Raw genomic sequence first — 22433 nt, forward strand, 5'->3', positions numbered from 1 at the left:
ACCCATGCGCACAGTTGGACAAAATGAAGCAGCAGGTAGAAAACACTGTGTTCAGTGCTGTCATAACTAAATATTAAAGTGCCTATAGCATTGACATGACATGTCATATACGTGTAAAGCCCCAATGTTATTACACACTTCCCTCATTAGGAAGATCATAGTCTATTTATTTTAAGCCAAATAAGACATGCAGACAAAGCTTCTCGAGATAAAGTAGTGACATTTTTAACATTAAAGTTAAAATGTTAAAAATGTCAGGACTTTTTTTACATTTAAAAATGACATTTATAACATGTAAACAGTGACCTATGTGTACTAAAAGACTTCTTTTGGACCCCTACTTCTCAGCAAACATCTTCTTGCTTTAAAGATCCTGAGAAATGGAAATGTTTTCAACAACCAGGTGCTACCCATTGTATCTAGAATCTTAAAAACACTTCAAAAGTCACTTACGTTATCAGTAACAATATATTTAATGCGGTTTCACAGCTGGTTAGCTTTTTACAAACTGACAATCAACATGAAATACTTGAAAGAGAAGGAAAAAAATACCATTGCTTCAGTGTATGATATATCAAATATATTTTTGTTTCTACCTTGTACATTTTTCTTCTGTTTTTTCTCAAGAAATATATATATATACTGATGGAAAAATACAACAATTTCTGGAATGAGAATACTATAGTTATAGCTTATGTACCTTCACAAAAAGTTGTCAATTTGTTTTAAGCCATCTGACCCCAGCAATACAGCTTGTGCAGTGAGGCATTGCAACTTGCCAATCACACAAAATCTCATTAGGTGATCTTTTACCCGATGAGGTCTAGATGGAACAATGCCTAATCAGGTCACCTTTAAAAATACCTTAATTCAAAGCTTAGGTCACTGCAAGGAAAAGGGCACACTTAATCAGTTTTCTGTGCATTCCAAAATGCCTTGAATGTCACCAGAAGCAAGGGAGAGGGCCATTGGCATTCTGCAGGTAGGTGTGTCACGTGCCAGCATTACCATACTCTATGGAGTGAGCTGCTCCATTGTGTCCCGAGAAGGTTTCAGCAGACCGGCAGGACAGATGACCGTCCGAGATCCGGTTGGCCTCAAGTGACCACACCAGAGAAGGACCAACACATCAGAAAGGTCCATATGAGAGATTGTTTCAGATCTGCCACTCGTACTGCTGCTGAAACTGCCAGCAGACACAATGCCCGCATCAGTGACAGGACAGTGAGGCTCCATGCTGCTGGCCTTAGAACAAGGCGATCTGTCAGAGGCCCTCTGCTCTCACCTCCTAGATGTCACACCCGACTGGCTTGGGCCAGATAGAGGCTGCGATGTACTCATCAGCAGTGGCACCAGGTCCTCTTCACGGATGAATCACTCTTCAGCCTGTTTCACACAGATGGGAGGGCCAGACTGTGGAGGAGGAGGTGTTGCGTTTCTTTTTTCCATCAGTATATTTTCAAGGGTAAATTCTGATCTATATTGCTACAATTAATTTAATATTGCTACAGTACAATCCCTCACTGATAATTTACTATTTCAGACATTCCTTATTCATTCTGACCTTATAAGCAATACAAAACTTTTAGGTTGAGATAAGGGAACTATAGATTTTATTAGAATTTAGACTTCCATCTCTTGTACATTGATAAAAAAGTGAATAAGTGGCATTGGACTGACCTTTATTACCTATTGGAAATATAATTTGACAAGATAACTCTTGTGTTAAACTCAAATGATGCAAATTATAAGTTAATGACACTGGATTATCAAGAATAAGGCATTTTGACAGAAAGCAATGTTTAACAATTAACATACATACCTATTACGTTTCTAAAGTTAAGCAAAATGTTTTCTAGCATTAGAATTCCTGACATTTGTTTTAATATTAAAATCATAGTCATTATACTGTAGCACCACGCGGGGCGCTTTAGCCATGCGCACGCAAGGCTGGCAGAGAACAGCACCTGGGTGTGGGACTACGGGACCATATATAGTGGGGGGGGGGCTGAGAAACAGTCTCTTCCCTTCGTGTGTGTGTTAGTGTAGGTGCAGCGCTGTAATCCCTGTCCTTGTGTGTGTACCTTTCCCCGGTTCGAGTTAATAAATGTTTTGTTCAACCCCATTCCCTGAGTCCCATGCCTGCTCCATTCCGTACTGAAACCCGCAGTCGTTACAATACTAATACATCCTAGATTTAGGATGATTGATGATGATTTTCTAATTCATACCGAGTGGCATTAAAATGATATTATACATCATTGGAAGTATTAGAGTACTGAATCTGGGTAAATGGTTGAGCGTCAATCAACAGTCTACGAACACAGCATAAACAGGCAGACCGAAGAGAGAAGAGTAAGACAAGAAAGACAGGAGGAAAGAGACAGAAGGACAGAAGGTGACAGCTCCTTGTTCCGATCTTCCAGAATAACCTTGTCACGGATGTCTGAAGGGACGAACCGGGGAGAGGCAGGAGAGCGAAAAAGACCCTATGCGTAGCAGCGAGAGGGGGGGTTAGCCCGGGCTCAGCTGTTCAGGAAATGCCGTATAGAAACCTATGCCCTCGGGCAGCGGACGTGGGGCGACCTGGTGCTTGGCGGGTTTCAGGACATCCGAACGTCAATGCTGAGCCAAGGCAAATGAAAGACCCAGGAATATATAGCCCCAGAGAGAGAGAGAAACAATGGAAGGACAACAAAGCACCGAAAACGAGAGACAGGACAGAGCAGGAGCACCCTCTGGCTGCAGAGGGTGTGACAAACCTTATTCAAGCTAAGTATTGGAACCCTGTTAAGAGAACTTGTCATTATGTTGTTGTTAGGGACTTTGATTTCCTGTATAGTGAATCCCTTGATTAATACAGTAGGTGCATTTTTAGAATAGGGAGATTACTTGAATAGTTGGGTTGAATACTTGGTAGCAGTCTAGGGTTTTTTCTATGTGGTTAATGATGTAGGCCTCTAAAATGCTGGTGTTGTATGTTTATGAAGTAGTTCAAGCAGGGAGTTGCATCACCATGCATAGGCTGCAAACGAACAAGTAAAGGTATATTCTATGCTGAAAAGAAAAGAAACACAACATTTAGGCTGTGGAGTCTTCCTCGGGTGTCATTCAGGAAAAAGCTCCACAGCCAAAACCTTGTTTCTTTTCTTCTCTTTTCAGCATGGAATAAACCTTTACTTGTTCTGTTGTATGTTTATGTTGTGTGTTGTTTAATGTGTATATTGTCATTGTTAATGAATGTTTATTTAACTCAGTGCTCTATGAATTATTACGCTTTTCACCAAAGCTGTGTGAGAGAACAAATAACTCAGATATCTTCAATTGTTTCAAGTACAAGTATATTCTTGGCAAAATCATTAACTAGTTGGGGGTTATACATATTTATTTTAATTATTGATTTATCCACTGGGTCATTTGTGATTTTCTCTATTTTCATGTCCCTGAATTAATGTTTCTCACACATTCAAAGCAGAAAAACAAAAAAGATTAGATTTAAAGTATCCATTGAAATGGCTAATAATATGAAAAACTGGAAGCTCTCAAACCCTTTGCTGTGGCAAACCTTTGTATAAAATTACCTTAATTTTGCTTCATCTGGGTTTAACACTAGAGAGCTATCTTGTCAAATTATGTTTTCAATAGGTACTGAAATTGTGTTAGTGTGCAATAGTGATTTATATGGTTTTCAGAATAATCTATTTTGCATGTGTTCATGTAGTACATTTCAAGCTAATGTTCAACCATGAGGACCAAGGAGCTTGCTAAACATCTCAAGGATAAAGCCATTACATAAAACATTTCATAGATCCATAATATCTCTGTGAGTATGGTGATGTCAAACATTAAGAAATGTGAGACATCCAGGCACTGCCTAGATAAGACTCTCCCATAAGGCTAAGTACAGTAGATGGGCAAAAATGAAATTGATTCTGAATTTGAAATCTACATATTTCAGTTTTGTCCCTCTTAGTTTCTTTTTTCTAACATTTTCCGTGATTTGTCTTCCGATTAGAACTTTTCAGTTTGAGCATTCAGGTTGTCAATAACAGTTGCAGTGGAATAGACAGTACTTGTGCTGACATCAGTGATTCATGTGATTTGGTCAGTGTCATGATGCATGGGCTTTTGGCATGAACTCATTCTGCTCATTTTGATTACACTGGAATTATACAGCAAGCTTGACTAGTGCTGTCAGACAGCCTAACTCATTATCACCACATACAGTATTTTGTGACAAATAAATAACATTAACACATTGTTGCTAGGTAATGACTGTTAAAACTCATTTTTAGTTCTAAAAATATTAAATTTGGTAATGCCTTTTAATGAACTAGAGTTGCTTCCTCTGCTGTGAACCTCCCACTGAAAACAACTAACAGCATAGCCTAACAACCAAGAAATGTGATGCGATAATCTTAAAGTAATTTCTTATTTGTCTTCAAACAAGCGTTTTGTTGAGGTCAATAGCATATAATGTAGCATACGTACAGTAATAATGTATCATCATGTAAAGAGGAACTGTGAACAGAGTCTCAGAAAACTTTAGGAGATTCCCTAAAACAAACTAATATCCCGAACCAACTCCCAATCTGCTGTACAGTAACTAAAACAAGTTAGTAGACATGCAAGGAATATTTCAAGGGCACAGTCTGAAGTATCAAGCACACAGATGAATAATGGTTGTGATAGAAAGCTGTTCCAATGCAATAAAGTCAGGATTTATTGTGTTTCAATGAAGGTATAAACACCATAATAAGTTAAATATAACTGAATTAAATGCGGTAGATTAATATGTAATCTTGGTATCTCTATATGTTTTTGTTTCAAAGTAATTATGCTCAAATGAGTCTTGACTATGCTATTCATCTTCTTTATTGATTTTGCATCATGGTGAAAAAACAGAACTCTGTCAACTGAGAAATCCTGGACAGGTCACAATCCATACAACCAACGTTGACCAAGAGTCTCGATGTCCCATTGGTCCAGGCCTGACTACACACCTGGTAAATACATTGGTCAAAATGTGACCCTGATATATCTGCACTGATACTACCACAGAATATGTAATGATATTTGTATAACCTACTGTAGCTATTTTTATTACAGAGGATTATGTTCTCCTTGTATAACACTGGCAGTCAATTTCAATCTGGAATATCTAATGATTGCTTCTTGACGCTCAAATATTTCCTCAGTATGATCAGGCTTTACAATATAACAGAGTATTCGATTATATCAAATCCTTTTTCCAATTCCTTTTGGTTTTTGCATTTTCAAGACCTTGTTTCTGCTGTACAGACCACAAATGTCAACATACAGTATGAGTAGATTACTAAGCAGTTCAGAGAAAAAAATGTTTTTTTTTAAATGAGCATACATCACCATCTTTTTACAGGCGTATTTGTTTCAGAAAGTCATACTTCTGAAATAAGCTTCTATTATATACTGTTATTTCCTCACCACTAATACACTATATACAGTACTGTATGTATTATAAAAAACATGTCAAATGAATTCAGATGCCATTAACATTCAGTACTGTTGTAACAGAAGGAATAAGGTTCTTGATCCCGAGATGAAGTAAAACAGATGAGTTTATTGCATGCAAGGAACAATAAAGCCGAAGTCTTGTTTCCCGCAAGAAACAACAAAAACGAAGTATTTGTCCATGTGCCGGTACAAACTTTTGGGTTATATAGTGTCTTCTTCTCCATTTCTGACGTCACTCGGTCTGATGGTAAAGAGGGGGGTTCATGGTATTTGGCCAGTTTACGATGTCCTTGCCAAATGGTCAGTTTAAGATTATGCCCCCAGGGGGTTCCTTACTGGCATCTGGAATCCATCCTTATCAGTTAACCCCCTTTCCTGCCATAAACCCCTGTTGCTTAGAAGTCTAATTTTCAGGCAGAACTGACTTAAGTTAACCCTTTTTACATCTTGTGGCTTACTTCAGTACATACAATAAGTAGTATGTTTCCAGTAATACTTTTGATTTACAAATGACAAAAATATATTTTTTCATTAAAGCATGACATGATTGTTACCATAATTATATGGCAAAATTACAATATATTCAAAATTATATGTTTTGTAAGATTTAATAATAAAATATGTGGAAGTTGGCTCCCTAGTGATACTGCCCTTCTTTAATAAGTGATCATCAAATACAGAAATACAAAACCTAATGGAAGCTTCTGTTGTGTTACTTTGGAGCCAGGTCTAAAATAAACAATCCAAAGAACTCAGCAGGCACCTAGTACCCTCAAGAGTCCAATTATTATTGAAACTCTTCAACTCATTGAAGGATAAGCATAAATACATTGGAGCTGATGGTGAAGAATAATTTGAAATTCTGTGTTTAAAGGTTTCCCAACTTTTAAGAGAAATAAATAAATAAAGATTTTTTTTAACAAAAACCATTTCCTTAAAAACATCTAAAAGTATTCTGTCCAAACTGAATTGGGATTGAAATACTGAACACATACGATGTTATTAAATAGAAGTTGAGGTCAAACTCTAATCTTGCACTTCTGTTTCCCTGGCTGTACAGGCATCTTTCTAGTTTCCCTTCATCAGAGATGGACATGTTTTGCATTGTTGTTGATGACAATGTCAGTGTTGCTTTCAGGCCTCTGTAGCCTCAAGAAGCTTTAGCCTTCCAGAAATTATGAAACTGTGGCAATTTTGTCCCACCTTTCCCTTCCCTCTCTCTCTTCCTAATATGTTCTTCTTTCCTCTCTTCATCTCCATTTCTGGTCGAGTGTCTAACTCAATGCACATATGGCTTCTGCCCATAACTGTATCTTTCCTTTCCTTTCTTTCCCTCTACCCTATCCTTCTTTTCATTGTCCCCACAGGAGCCCCTAATCAATGACTGCAAGTGCACAAGGTCATTCTGCTCTAGATCTGGGCTGATCTGCTCAAGCTGTCCCTAGCACTCGTGCCTAGGCCGCTACAGCAATGAGCCCCCCCCCCCCCCTCGCCCCCCTTCTTCCCCTTAGCTTAGTGTCTTGGGGATTCTTCTGCGGGAATGTGACAGCACTGATCTTCCACCAGCACTATCATGTCCAGGGCTGTGAAGTTACGCAGTAGAAATACTTAGCCACACTACTTACTTAAGTACATTTTTCTGTGATCTGTCCTTTATTTCAGTATTTTATTTTCAGAATACTTTGACTTTAATTAAAGTACAATGGTTTAGAAAAGATGTGATTCAACAGATGTAATTAATTTTAATATGTTTATACTTGTTTTGAATTAAAACCCACAACCAGCTCAGCTGATCAGCAGAGGTGCATAAGTAATTTAGGATAATTAATATAAGAAAAGGCTTAGGTCTAGACAATGTTTGTGGAGGTGTCCTACAGTCTTGTGCTGATCAGGTATGTGATATTTTTTACTTGCTTTTTCAGAAGCCATTAGGTTTGCAAATCATTCCCTCTCTGTGGAAGACATGTACTATTCCCAATCCCAAAACTGCCAGGCCAACATCCACCATTTCATAGAAACTCTCAAAGAACTTAAACAACTTAAACAACTTGATAAGAAGGGTCCTAGACTTCATAATAAACATGTCTCAACAGACCAAATGGGGAAATGGTTATCTGACATCCAATACACATCCATTGGATCACCACAGGCTGGTGTCTTGTCCTGCCTACTATACTGTATACTGTATTTTGTACACTATAAGAGCAAACACACAGACATCTCAATAAATTTGCAGATGACACAGCCCTGGTCATTTTATTAAAGGACCCAGAAAATTATCACGGGTCCATCCTAAATAATAAACTAAATGGTATGATGAGTTCTGCTTGAAGTTAAATGTCTTGGAAACAAAGGAACTAATCACTGATTTTAGGAAAAACACTCCTCCTACCTATTGTAATTACCAGTCAGACTGTATAAATTGTCAATGACTACAAGTACTTCAGACTTATAGACTAAAACCAAAGATTGGACAAATGTTGTGACATAGATTGGGAAAACTAGTTTAAAAGTAGGTAAATAAACTCATGTTAACAGCAGAAAGGACAACTACTTTCAAATACCTGAGTATAACTAAGAGATAATACTTTTGTAGCTTTATTTGAGTAGTTTTCTGGAAAGGAAACTTACTTTTGCTGAGTTACTGTATTTATTTTTGGACATCACAGTAGTTTTCCTCAGATAACATATTTTGAATAACCCTGGTCATTTCCCCAGCCAGCTGAGTTAAAGCCAAAGTATTACCACTTTACATCCGTCATCTTTCTTATTATTAGAATTTGACTGAATAAATTAACAAATAAATGGAGCCCAATGAATGCAAAGCCAAGATACTCAAAAAAACATTACATTTATGAATTATTTAGTACAAATAAAAAAAGTTAAAAAAATAACTTCGGATCTCAATATCATGTTATCACATTGTTATCATACGCTTTGAAGAAAAATGTCCTTGCTTACTGTCAGATAGCCTCAGTAATGAGGTCACTGTATGAATCAAAACAGAAAAGAGACAAGTCTTAGGTGTCATTACAGAAATATGTTAGTTTTCATTAAAAAAAAATAGTCAAACCAAATATGTGGAATTAAAAAAAAATTCAAAACACAACTGTGGTATGCAAGCTCTTTTATAAGCTAAGAAAATCTGGAGTGTTTTTTTTTACCATTCATTCTATAAAGAGCAGCATACCGTACCTGGTAATGTCTGGTAAATGCCTTAAGGATCGAATAGAAAACAATCTAAATCTCTTACAGTTCTTTTTTCTTGTGATAAAAGCAACACAATTCTTTCTGCTTGGCAATGAACATTCTGAAATTTCTTGGTACAGAAACTGTAAATGTATTAGAGTTGAATGGAACACAGAATATTATACAGTATAATGAAAGGTACTACATTTTAAAAAAGAAGCCCATGAGAAATTATGGTTTTTTCATTTTTATTGATTTTTAAAAACCACTTTAATTAAAATAGACCACTGAAGGTCAAGCAATATACAATAGATATACTTTCCATTTAAAGAGTATTCACTAGGAATAACAACACCCAAGGATTATGGAGTTTTTGTCTTAACCCGTTTGCCTTAGGGCTAACTTCCTGGCCATGGGATGAGAAGGCTGATCCCCAAAAAGAACAAAACAGCACCTCAAAACTCCAATGCAGAAATAGAGAAACCATAAAGAAAGGTGAGAGATGTGTTCTACAATGTATGGCTTGAACTGTGGGTCGTTGTGGCAGTTGCATAGAAAGATGGAGGAGTGCTTGTTTAAGTGTGCCTGTATAGGTTTATGTAAAGGAACAAGTAATAGGTTTATTCCATGCTGAAAAAAAGAAGAAAGAGAACACAATGTTTTGGCTGTGGAGCCTTCTTCAGGCCTCCTTCACCTGAAGAAGGCTCCACGGCCGAAACGTTGTGTTCTCTTTCTTCTTTTTTTCAGCATGGAATAAACCTATTACTTGTTCCTTTGCAGCCTACGCATCCTGACGCAGCTACCCACCTGAACTACTAGGTTTATGTAAGCAAGGTAGACCTTGGGTGACCAGTGGCCGAGTTGCTTAATGAGATATTTAGGAATGCATTGATGAACATTCCTCAAAAGCCATTCAAGACTTTGTGAGAACGTCTTGCAGATTATAGAGAAACCAGTTATAAGACAGTAAGAGACTTACTCTTAGCAAAAAGGATCAAGTTAATCCAAAGATAATGAAATAGAGTTTCTTAAGAGCTGATGGAAGTAGATTTAAATTGGTCTTACCCAGTTCTTAAGATTTTCCTTACAATAGAAGAGATCCAAAAGTAAATTTAAATGATAAGTTGAGAGGATGCTCTTCAGAACTTCCTTTGTTGATTATAAATGACAATGTTATCTGAATGGATAAGGACTGTTGTTTCCAATTGTGGCACCAAAAAGAAACAGCTACAAACAGGAAACCATTCAAATAAAGCAGATGAATGACCTGAAGGTAAATGCAAAAAGACAATATGCTGCTAACCACTGATTCAATAATAGCCTCCAAAGCAAATGGCAGTGCTGTGACTGTAAAACGTTTTGGAGAGAACAAGATTCATCATAAGAAAGAGAGAACCCTTTTCACTGTGTGAAAAATAAGCACCACAACCAAAGTTCTATTTTACAATCTGATAAAAGTGGTGTAAAGATTGTGAAGATGATGCCAGCTTGAGAAAATGAGAAATACAAGACTATCTATGGGGTATAATCTGCAAGGCAAAGTTGAGGTAACCCAGCAGAGGCAGAAGTTCCTTATGTGCAAAACTTAACTGACAGGAAAGTGGAAAGTTACAATTGGATACAGTTGGCAGAGAGTGTAAGATGTTAGGAAATGAGAATGTATCCAAGGATGCAGGATGACAGGATGCAGCTGGCATGATAATAGGGATTACTGTAAAAAGTTGAGCATGTTGTTCTGGGGTTTAAACAGGTATTTTGCTGTGAAAGAAAATAGCTGCAATGAGGGAATGGACTGGCTGGCTCAAATGAGATGCTGAGGCAAGTTAATCTGTTGACTTTGCAAACTCCTGGTGTGCCTGGAATGGTTAAGTCTAGGGAACCAACTGCTGAGAGAAGCAGTTTCTTCTGAACATATTATGAGTGTATTGAGACCTTGAAAGTGTAGGAATGTAACCACGTGGGCACATTAGAGAGGAAAAAAAACTGAATTGGGGGTCCTGACCCAAAGGATGCCTCCCCTTCCGGGTGTGACATTGGGAGGAGCCATGGCGAGCACCGGTAAAAAGTCAAAGCCCATAACTGTGGGACAGAAGCACCGGTGTGAGGTTAGCAGAGGTTAGAAGTGAAATAAAAAGGCAAAAAGAAAGGTGAGCCACTGTAAATCGCTACCTCCGGGCTTGGCGCGTAAGGAAAAAACAAAACTAAGTACGTGAAAAAGGTTTGCCTGTCCCATCAAGTAGTTTTAGAAAAGAAAAAGAACGCCTTACACAAGTGCAATCCCCTTCGAGACTGTCAGTGTACAAAATCCCCCTTCCGGAGGTGGCCCTGCTCGTCCCTTCGGGGGTGTCCAGTGCTCCTTTATAGGACCTGCATAGCTGTGGCTCATCTTCTAGGAGCTGGGACAGCTGTGACTAGAAAGGCATCACCCTTCTTCCAGTGCTCCGCCTCCACACTGGGCACACCCCCATGTAATGCCACATGGGCAGCTAGGTATATTAGAGTATGAGTACCAGTTCTGGACTCAGACTGTAATTCTGTTACACTGACCCAGAAGCAGTTGTGGCTTAGAGCTACCTCCACGAAAGTAGGTACAGTGAAATCAATACAGGAACCATTTGTCAATATATGCCAGTGAGCAGGATGTTGTTACTTCTTAGGTTTCCAGCTATTCATTGGAGCAACAAATTGAAAAATCCATTGCAAAGTGAAAAAGGTAGGGAAAAACATAGTCATAACGAAAGATGTACAATATGTGAGGGAGATGGGGATATACTATTTATAGTATAATGTGAGGAAATGATTTCGGGAGTAGTTGCATATTACTGATAACCGAGTTCAACTGATTTTGGCTGTTGTCATCCCTTCCGAACTTTTGTTATGAACTACATTAAAACTCATCTGGATTTGTAAAATGTAAATGTAGCATGACTTTAGCTACACTTAGCGTTGAAAGCTCACATACACATTTAGTCGCTTAGGCCTACCATAACTGAAAAGTTACTTCATAATATTCCCTTCTAAATGCTTTTGAAATACAGTTGTATCCACAATATAAATATAAATATAAATATACAAAAATATAATTTATAACATAAATAATATATATATATAATTTAACATGGAAGAAGTTATCAGTTTTGTCCACTTTGAGAAAGATATAGCACTGTAGCTTAAAATATTGATGTTTATCCTTATGCATCCTTTATAAGCAAGGAGAAGTAAGGTCCTACAGTAACTGCTCTTTCATTAAACATCCCATGGTACAGTTCAAAAGATATAAAGGTTAACCCCAGTGTCCTGGTTTAATTCCACTCAAGACGTGCAGAAGTTGTTTTACCAAAGTCTACCATCAATTCAGTGCACATGGGTGACAGTGATCCTCAACTACTGTATATGTAAAGCACTGTAGGATCTTTTGAGATACAGTACAAAACTCTATATACAGGATATGTAATTGATTATTAATTATTGCTGTTAGTAATGTATTTTATTGTATGTTTCGTGAGTCCACATTACACTTTATATGCATTGCCTTTGACTGGCTAAAAGATATTTGCATCAATCAAAGTAACTATAGACAGAAGTACCTAAAAAAATACTACTGGTGTTCTATTCAATACCATGTACTGTCAATGAAGATACAAAAATAAAGTGCTTTCACCATAAAAAGAGATGCACTCTGAGCTAGAAATAAAGCATTTATACTTGTGCATTCAAGCCATGCAAATTTACTTCAAGTATTATAAATATGATGGATATTTGTGAAGACAGTTGCCCGGGACTGAAGAATAAAAATGTAATCCATTATATCAATGACTATAAAAAGAATGGGAAGGCAAAGGCAAAAAGGAAATTAAGTATTAAATATAAATGTTCATGTCTTTTATGCAGAGCTACAGTATAGTTCTTCTATTACAAATGGAGAAATCTCTAAAGCTTTAACTCTGCAATTTCAGACAGTTATCTATTAACTTTAGCTTACTGTACATAATTCCATGGATTTCATATTTGCTAACCACAAGTTAACTTTGTCTGCTTTACAGCACAACAATGAAGAATATAAGAAAACCTGATATTATAAGCTGTTTTACAATAAGCAGTCTGTCAAACAACATAAAGAATACTGTACTTCCAGGATCCAATTATTTTGCAATGGGATCTGTGAAAAGTGTTAGGATTTGTAGAAAAAAATAAAAAAATAGGCCATTTTCTGAGTTACCTTTCATAAAATGTAACTGAAGCACAGTGGCACATAAAAAGATGTAATAAGGGTTATTTGGGTTAGCATGATAAAAGGCTGTATCAAATTAATTCTCCCAAAGGAATTAAGACATTAGAGTCTAGAAAGCTAGAGGCTAGGTTGTTCAATCCCTTAAAAAATATTGCTCTTTCAATTTTTAAAGATATCTATCTCTCATAGTAGACAGCTTCTCATGGGACACTATTTGGAGTAATTTGAATTGTGTTTCACAAATCACGATAACCAGCAGATTCATTTAAACCTTATTCATAGGATTTAATATTCAGGGATGCCCCAGAGTAGATTTTTTAAAGTATTCTGTATTACTGATTCCCCAAAAGTGTTCTCAGGGAACCACGGACACATTTTTTCAAATGGTCTGAAAATGCACAGTTTTTGGTAAAAGAATGTACAACACTATCCACATTATTGAAGTAAGTATCCCTTGCTTCCTTTTGGTATTACTGCTTAATGATGACTCTTCTATTCACTTAACAGAACTATTTAAGAGGGTCTGGTTGGCTGGCATGACTGCCTGCAAAAGAAAGATTGTGCATCGTTAGAATGATCTTCCAAGTTCGCTCTCTCCTGCAGATAACTCAGGACTGAGATCCTGCATGATCCCTCACTGGAAAGCATTTTGCATGTTTTTAACCATTCCCACAACTGAGGTTCATTACCACCCTCAGCTGATTATCGAGGGCTTCGCCCCAACGCCGAACCATACCACATGAAATTAACTCCAAGAAATACCATGCTTTCTGAGTGGCTGCATCTGTGGCAGCCTGCACTGCTCCCATTGACTCTCTACAGTCCACAGTGTGCAAGATCGCTGAAAATAAATTTCCTGAACCATTTTATGTCTTGTGCTGATTAACTTCACACAGAATCCCACGGAAACACCAACCTCTCTACTTATAATTATTTCACTTGATTAAGGTCTCTGGATTGTGAAGTACTCTTCTTATGTCTGTTGTCCTGTGACGTATCTTGTCCCACGGTTGCCCTAGGAAACTGGAGCATTCTCACAGGGACTCACAGTTTTCCAGGGCTTGCGACTCATTTCATTTCATGTTATGCATTCTAATTAGTAATCATGATCCCAATTATTCAATTTCCCCTTTTTTCCCCATAATTCCTAAGCACCTCTGTTGCGGATCTTCGTCAATTGTCCATTTTCCTTTCATTTACTCCATGACAGTTCAGCCCTCACCCACCCCGTGCTCTTCTGTTGCTGCAGGCTGAACCTTCAGTGGCACTCTTGGGCTGCTCCTCCACCCTGGAACCCAATCCCACACTCAGCTCTTCTGCAACTGCCCTCAAACCCTGCACTGCTGAAGCAGCCTGTTCTGCTCCCTTTGACTCATCAGTCCACTCAATGCCTTCCTTCAAGTCTTCAGCCGGCTCATCGATTCCCTTTGATTCTTCAGCCTGACAGCACTTCCTTTCGTATCTTCATTCTGACAACACTTCTCTTCGACTCACCAGTCCACTCAACACCTTCCTTCAAGTCTTCGGTCTGGCAGCGCTTTCTAGCATCTTCACTCCACACCCTGTAGAGCAGCTCCTGGCCTTCGCCCTGGACTCCACTCCACTATCTCAATTGCACTAATTCACTCTCTGGGCAGCATCCCTCATCCAGGATCCCAGGCCTCTCTGAGTGCTGCCTTTATTCCTCTGACAAAACAGCTCCTTTCTCATGCTGTACTTTTGTCCTGAACACTAGCCTCTTTCCCCTCCTGTCCCCATTAATGCCACTTTTCCATCTTCTCCTTTGGACAGCATTCTAAGCCCAGTAATTCAGCACTCTTTCCTTACTTTGGCATTTTTTTCCAAGGTTGCCTTAGTCACTTTTTCTGTTCCTTTTCTTTTCCCTTCTTGGCCACCTTTCAGCACCCCAGCAGAGCTTACCCCTTCATTCCTAGGGAACCAAGCAGTATGAATCCACTCCAAAGTTTTGAAAGCAACAACCCATTAGCCTGTGCTTCCTGAGGATTCCTGTTTTCACAGGCTACAGAGGGGAGCTTTGTCCATGAAGATGAGAGGAGACCAGAGGACGGGTTACTTTGTGACCTGCACCCTGCAGACATGTCCCCCAGTTTGGTCCAAAGGGCGCCTGGGTAATCACTTCCAACTGCACCCAGGCGCATCAGTCAGATTGATGAACCTGAGAGCCCCTACTCTCAATGTCAACTTTTGGGGCAAAGCACAGCCATGATCTATGGTGACTCCTGTCCAGTGTGTTGCTCTGCTAGCCTGCCGTCCTGCAACTCTGGGTACTCAAGAGGGCTGTTCCCTAGACCCATGTACTACCCTTTTCCCAGGACCTTGGCAATAGAAATCCATTCCCTAGATAAGAGAGTGACACCCAGTGATGGGGTGAAAGGATAAGGCAGGCAGTTTGCATGAAGGTTGGCACTGTGATATGCCAGCCTTTATTCTCCAGAAATGCAGAGAGCTGGTCTCTCCTTAGACCATCACACTTCACCCATTCTCTTTACTTTCTGAACGTCCGGGGCTGTCTACGCGCCACCAGCTAGTATTTCTCTATTTTTTACCTTGAATATTCCTCTGCTTCATTTTGCCAGTCCACCTGCCTGCACCTCAGGCTATTTGAGAGGGCTGTCCACCTGACCCATGTGGTCCACTTTTTCTGGGAGCTTGGGAGTCGGAATCCACTCCAAAGCCAAGAAAGCGACATCCCATGAGCCAAGGCTCCCTGATTCCGTTTGACAAGCTAAGGTGGGCAGTTTCACTAAAGACTGGCACTAAGTCATTCCAGCCCTTCTCCTTTTTCCACCTGGGATGTGGACTGGAGCTGGCTTCTTCCCAGACTGTCATGTCTTTGCCTTTTTTCTATCATTACTGACCAGCTAGACTATCTAAACCCCACCGCCCAGTGATGTATTATTCTATTAGCACTTACTTTCTCTTCACTTTTTCTCTGTAACGGAGCACTCGATCTCCAATCAATTGGGTTTTCTTGGGCATCTCCACCACTTTCTGGTCCTAAACTAAAACTACTCCAATCTCAGTCCTAAACTCCAGTTTAGTGATAATGCTGAGGTATGTGGCACAGACACAGATCAACAGACCATTGTTAAGATATTTATTGAGGTGTATGAGAAAATGGAAATTAAATGTAACATTCATAATACTAAAATTCTCCACTGGCAAAAATGCAGACACACACAGACCTGCACTGTCGATTACAATTCAATGTGAAAATCTATAGAACATTTTATATGTATTATCTTTTAAGTCTGATATTGATGAAAAAATCCACCATTGTCTGAAATATATCAATGCAGCCTTTAACCACCTTAGGAACTAACTGTCTGATGATCATAATATCAAAACTAAACCCAAACTAATAATCTGTTTTGTAGACATTATTCCTACTATCCTATATGCATATACTGTATAATATGCAAATTTACCAAATCAGCCCACTATTGACTTAACCAGCAGCCATGTCACCCTGCAACTTTCAATTGGCAGCCCACTGAAGCTAAGCAGGTGTGAGCCTGGTCAGTACCTGGATGTGAGACCTCCTGGGAAAAACTAAGGTTGCTGCTGGAAGAGGTGTTAGTGAAGCCAGAAGGGGGCGCTCACCCTGCGGTCCATGTGGGTCCTAATGCCCAGTATAGTGAAGGGGACACTATACTGTAAACAAGCGCTGTCTTTCAGATGAGACGTAAAACCGAGGTCCTGACTCGCTGTGGTCATTAAAAATCCCAGGGTGTTTCTCGAAAAGAGTAGGGGTGTAACCCCGGCGTCCTGGCCAAATTTCCCATGCCTCCTAATAAAGCACCTCTATGAATTGGCTACATTACTTTGTTCCCCCCCCCCACTCCGGAGCGACACGCCGGTTGGAGTATTCTTGGTTGCATTTAATGGCAATGTCAGCTCAAAGATTTGGTTCAAACCACCAAATGGAGACGGGCATGCCGACAAGCGGACCCTGCTGATGCGGGATTAACGCTAGGATGAGAGAGAGAGCCCACTATTGACTTAATTTGGCCAATTTATCACAGCTTCTTCGGGCTTAAAATAGTTGAAGGCAACTTGCAGAAATGTCTGTGTTGGACACCCCTGACCTAGATTGAGCTCACTACAATAAATAATAAGATATCATGGGGTTTTCTGGCAAACATTAAGTCATGATGCACATTGGTTCATTTAGGCAGCTTTTAAAAGATTGTTTAAACACTGAGAATATGAACATTTCAATAATATTTTAATAAAGATCCTATGAAGTTTGTGTAATGTTTTGGTTTAAAACACAATTTGACAATAACCATACCAAATTGCAGCTCAAAACAGCTCATTGTACTTTATGCTGCAAAATATACAGTATAGTATCTATGAGGTAGTGATTGGTGGCATTGGAAGAAAATCACCTGCTTACGAGAAAAAAACTGTAAATATATACTGATTAAAGAATTAACGACTGGTCATTCCTACAGTATAGGCTAACTTAGAGGTGTATAAGAACGGCCAAGAGGAAAAGGTTTCAGTCTGCATGTAGGCTTCAGTCTGGGACAAGGGAACAGTCAGCAAAATGCATTTTAGGCAAGCGAAGGGCTGCTGCAATGAGGCTTCTCTTACCTGATTCAGAGCAGTGATACAGTGCCTTGCGAAAGTATTCGGCCCCCTTGAACTTTTCAACCTTTTGCCACATTTCAGGCTTCAAACATAAAGATATAATTTTTTTATTTTATGTGAAGAATCACCAACAAGTGGGACACAATTGTGAAGTGGAACGAAATCTATTGGATTTTTGAAACTTTTTTAACTAATAAAAAATGAAAAGTGGGGCGTGCAAAATTATTCGGCCCCTTTACTTTCAGTGCAGCAAACTCACTCCAGAAGTTCAGCGAGGATCTCTGAATGATCCAATGTTGTCCTAAATGACTGATGGTGATAAATAGAATCCACCTGTGTGTAATCAAGTCTCTGTATAAATGCACCTGCTCTGTGATAGTCTCAAGGTTCTGTTGAAAGCGCAGAGAGCATCATGAAGACCAAGGAACACACCAGGCAGGTCCGTAATACTGTTGTGGAGAAGTTTAAAGCCGGATTTGGATACAAAAAGATTTCCCAAGCTTCAAACATCCCAAGGAGCACTGTGCAAGCGATCATCTTGAAATGGAAGGAGTATCAGACCACTGCAAATCTACCAAGACCTGGCCGTCCCTCTAAACTTTCAGCTCAGACAAGGAGAAGACTGATCAGAGATGCAGCCAAGAGGCCCATGATCACTCTGGATGAACTGCAGAGAACTACAGCTGAGGTGGGAGAGTCTGTCCATAGGACAACAATCAGTCTTACACTGCACAAATCTGGCCTTTATGGAAGAGTGGCAAGAAGAAAGCCATTTCTCAAAGATATCCATAAAAAGTCTCGTCTAAAGTTTGCCACAAGCCACCTGGGAGACACCCCAAACATGTGGAAGAAGGTGCTCTGGTCAGATGAAACCAAAATCGAACTTTTTGGCCACAATGCAAAACGATATGTTTGGCGTAAAAGCAACACAGCTCATCACCCTCAACACACCATCCCCACTGTCAAACATGGTGGTGGCAGCATCATGGTTTGGGCCTGCTTTTCTTCAGCAGGGACAGGGAAGATGGTTAAAATTGAGGGGAAGATGGATGCAGCCAAATACAGGACCATTCTGGATGAAAACCTGTTGGAGTCTGCAAAAGACCTGAAACTGGGACGGAGATTTATCTTCCAACAAGACAATGATCCCAAACATACAGCAAAATCTACAAAGGAATGGTTCACAAATAAACGTATCCAGGTGTTTGAATGGCCAAGTCAAAGTCCAGACCTGAATCCAATCGAGAATCTGTGGAAAGAGCTGAAAACTGCTGTTCACAAACGCTCTCCATCCAACCTCACTGAGCTCGAGCTGTTTTGCAAGGAAGAATGGGCAAGCATTTCAGTCTCTCGATGTGCAAAACTGATAGAGACATACCCCAAGCGACTTGCAGCTGTAATCGCAGCAAAAGGTGGCTCTACAAAGTATTAACGCAAGGGGGCCGAATAATTTTGCACGCCCCACTTTTCATTTTTTTATTAGTTAAAAAAGTTTCAAAAATCCAATAGATTTCGTTCCACTTCACAATTGTGTCCCACTTGTTGGTGATTCTTCACATAAAATAAAAAATTTATATCTTTATGTTTGAAGCCTGAAATGTGGCAAAAGGTTGAAAAGTTCAAGGGGGCCGAATACTTTCGCAAGGCACTGTACATGACTGTGAGGTGAACCCAAGTGCAGGCTGAAGCAGGCAAAAGCAGACAACAGGCTGGAGTAGCAATGCACAAACAGATCATAGAGGTCAAAAGCAAGGCAGGTCAAAACCAGGAGGGCATTGGAAATGGCACACACAGAATATTCACAGTTGTATCCATTGAAAACAAAACCAGGTTTGTAGGCAGAAAGTGCAGGGGAAATCCAAATAGTAGGATGACAAGCAAAGCCAAAGCTGAAAGTTAACAAAGCAGGAAGAAAACACCAAAAGAAACAAGACTCAATAATGACATCAAGACTCTAGAAAAAAAGCTCTAAGATTAAGCAAGGACGAATGTAAATGGTGGTCTTAAATATCCCTTTGTACATGAGTTAAGTGATAATCAGTTGTGTTCAGCTCAAACCGATCTTATGCCATATTGTGTAGTCATAGCAACCAGTTGATTAACCGGTGTAGTTGAGGTTACACCACAGTTGCTGTGGTACAGTACCTCTAAGGCATCTTCCAGGAATCTGGCATGAGTGGATGTGATACAGTAGGTACATAGAGAAACCAGGGATCGCTTGGCAAAATAGCAGAGTACCTTCTCTCTACTTGAGTGAGTCTCGCATTTGAGTCTAGATGGCTCAGTTTAGGTCCCATGAACTCCTTGGTCATACCATCAGTAGACAAGATTTCTATCTGAAGAAAGTGTGAGACAGAAAACTGACTTTTGCTGTGGCAGGGACACAATTGTTGGTATACAGAGGAGTCTCTGGCCAAGCCAAACAGGATTAACCATTATAGATATTGATGAGTTACTGGTTGTTCATGAAGATTGTGTGCATGCTGAAGACAAAGAGGAAACAGTTGAAAGAGAAAGATCAAAGAATTGGGTGGAACTAAGATTAGTGAAATGAGGATTGTGATTGAGCAACATGGAGTGGATTGGATTGTATACTCCAGCGCCTGATTGCATTAGTTAGCAGGGATTATTCAAGTTAAGAGTTTATAAAGAAGATATAGTCATCGTGTAAGTGAAAAAGATCAGTGTGTAGAATACTGAGTGAAGAACGACCCAAATGAAAGACAGTGCAGACTCAACAAGTAAGAGCTAGCATCCTGGGTGAATCTGAAAAGAATAATGATAGGCCAGTAAAAATGTGAAAAAAACTAAAGTGAGACACTGGCAGAGTGGGAGTTTGGTGGGGACAGTGCCACTGTTATTTATAACAGGGTTCGGCAAACTTTAAAGAGCAAGGGCCACAAAAACAATTTTACTAACCTTGCTGGGCCATCTGAGTGAAATCCGATAAACTCACTGACTAGAATAGGTCGCGTTTCTCTGGGCACATCTCCTCCACGACCTCTTGCATACACTATTTAATAAACTCACCATCCATGAAGGGTTTGCCAGCTGCTGCTAGAAGCTGTTATACTTGATAACTAGCTTGGGTAGCCGCAACATTTTCTTAAAATTTTCTCATGAACAGTTTTTGCTGCCTCTAAAGCGACTTTTTCAACTGTTCAATTTTTCCCTCCATCCCTCGCCTGTGTATTCGGAAAACTTATCCTGTTGTTTTGTCAATCCTTTTTATGTTGTATTCTCGATTGTTTCCTGACAGATAAGACACATCACCTTTTCTTTACAAGGGACACAAAAGTACTCTTCTGACCATTTGTCATTAAATTTTCGACCCCCTGCATTGATCTTTTTTTTTCGACAGCACTGTCGCCATCATGAGCCAGATCTGTGAATGTACTGGCAAGAAGGTTGCTCGCCTGGGAATCATCTTCAGCTGACTGATTTTGGCACTCGGTGGTACGTGCTACTGCTACATGGGGAGCCTTGAGCCAAGAACTGTACACTCTTTTGGTGTTTTCTGCCTCCTTTTTTGTGTTTTCTAATTGTCTTTTCTGTTGTGTTTCTCGCTGCATTACATTTCTGGATCACTTTCATGTTGCACACTAACGAACACAGCTTAGCTAAATGTAAGCTTGTTTATTGCTCAGTCTTGCAGGGGAACAGGTTGCGTGATCCAATTCTACATATTTTGGAATGAATGCACCAATGACAATTGCAAATCATCCGCACAGTCATGTTTTCCAATAGATCATTGTGTTTGATTTTTAAAATATGCCAGACTAATATTGCTATTGGATAATACACCGCGTTCCCATCCCCTGACATACAGTATGAACTCTCATTCATTTATTTTATGAATGGTCTTTTCTAAAAAAAAAGCTGTCATTTTAATGACGTTAGCAACAGCCCCCTTAGATCTAGGCCAAGGTGCAGCTGCACCCATTGCAACCCCCGTAGTGCTGGTCCTGATAACCATTATACCATATCACCATCACTTCTAATAAAATCATGTACCCTCAAGCCACAAATGATGAATTCCATTATAATAAGTCCAGCTACTTCTACTGACATATTCTAACACATCACATCCATTGTAGCATTGGTGCTACAGAACACAAAAACATCTCTGTATAAAAACCTTTTGGTTGAGAGTCACAATGGAAAAAGAAACCAGAAAGCATCTGTATAAGTATCTTTCCTTCTTTTCAAGACTTGTTAACTTTTCTGAATAAAGTACAATTACCTAAAGTAGGCTGTGTGTATTGTGCACCAATTGTTTTATGCAAAGAATCTGAAACAAGATTCCACACAGCAACAGCCTATGGAAAACTAAAAATGTATGGTTATTTTAAAATTAGTGTGTTGGTTCCACCTTGTGGAGGAGGAAGGAAGTCTCACTTGCAAAATTATTTTTGAGGTAGGAGATAAGAAGATAGTCCCAATTTAATTAAAATAAAATTTAAATTTTTAATTTGTAAATCAAAGTTGATTGTTCCTTTTTTCGCAAAGAATCTATCATCAATATGGTTTAAAGATTATATATATGGGTATCAACAGTTGTCAAAAAACTTCTTTGTGATTTAGAGTCTCAACCTTATTCAAACTACAGTATAAGAGCTGTGCTTTTCAAAGTATGATGCAGATGTACTGCACTGGTTCTTATTAAACGATATCAAGCAATGGGCATTTATAATGTAAACATTTTGAAGAGCATTGTTAAATGATGATAATATACATTTTAATTATTATTATTGGCAGCACGGTGACACAGTGATTATTATTGCTGCCTGGCAATATTCTGGGGTTCAATTCTGGCCCTGGGGTGCTGTGTGCAGTTTATTGTCTCATGTTTGTGTTTTTCTTCCGGATGCCCCTTTCCTCTAACAGTCCAAAAACATAATGT

This window comes from Lepisosteus oculatus, chromosome 10 (assembly GCF_040954835.1).
Source record: "Lepisosteus oculatus isolate fLepOcu1 chromosome 10, fLepOcu1.hap2, whole genome shotgun sequence".
NCBI lineage: Eukaryota > Metazoa > Chordata > Actinopteri > Semionotiformes > Lepisosteidae > Lepisosteus > Lepisosteus oculatus.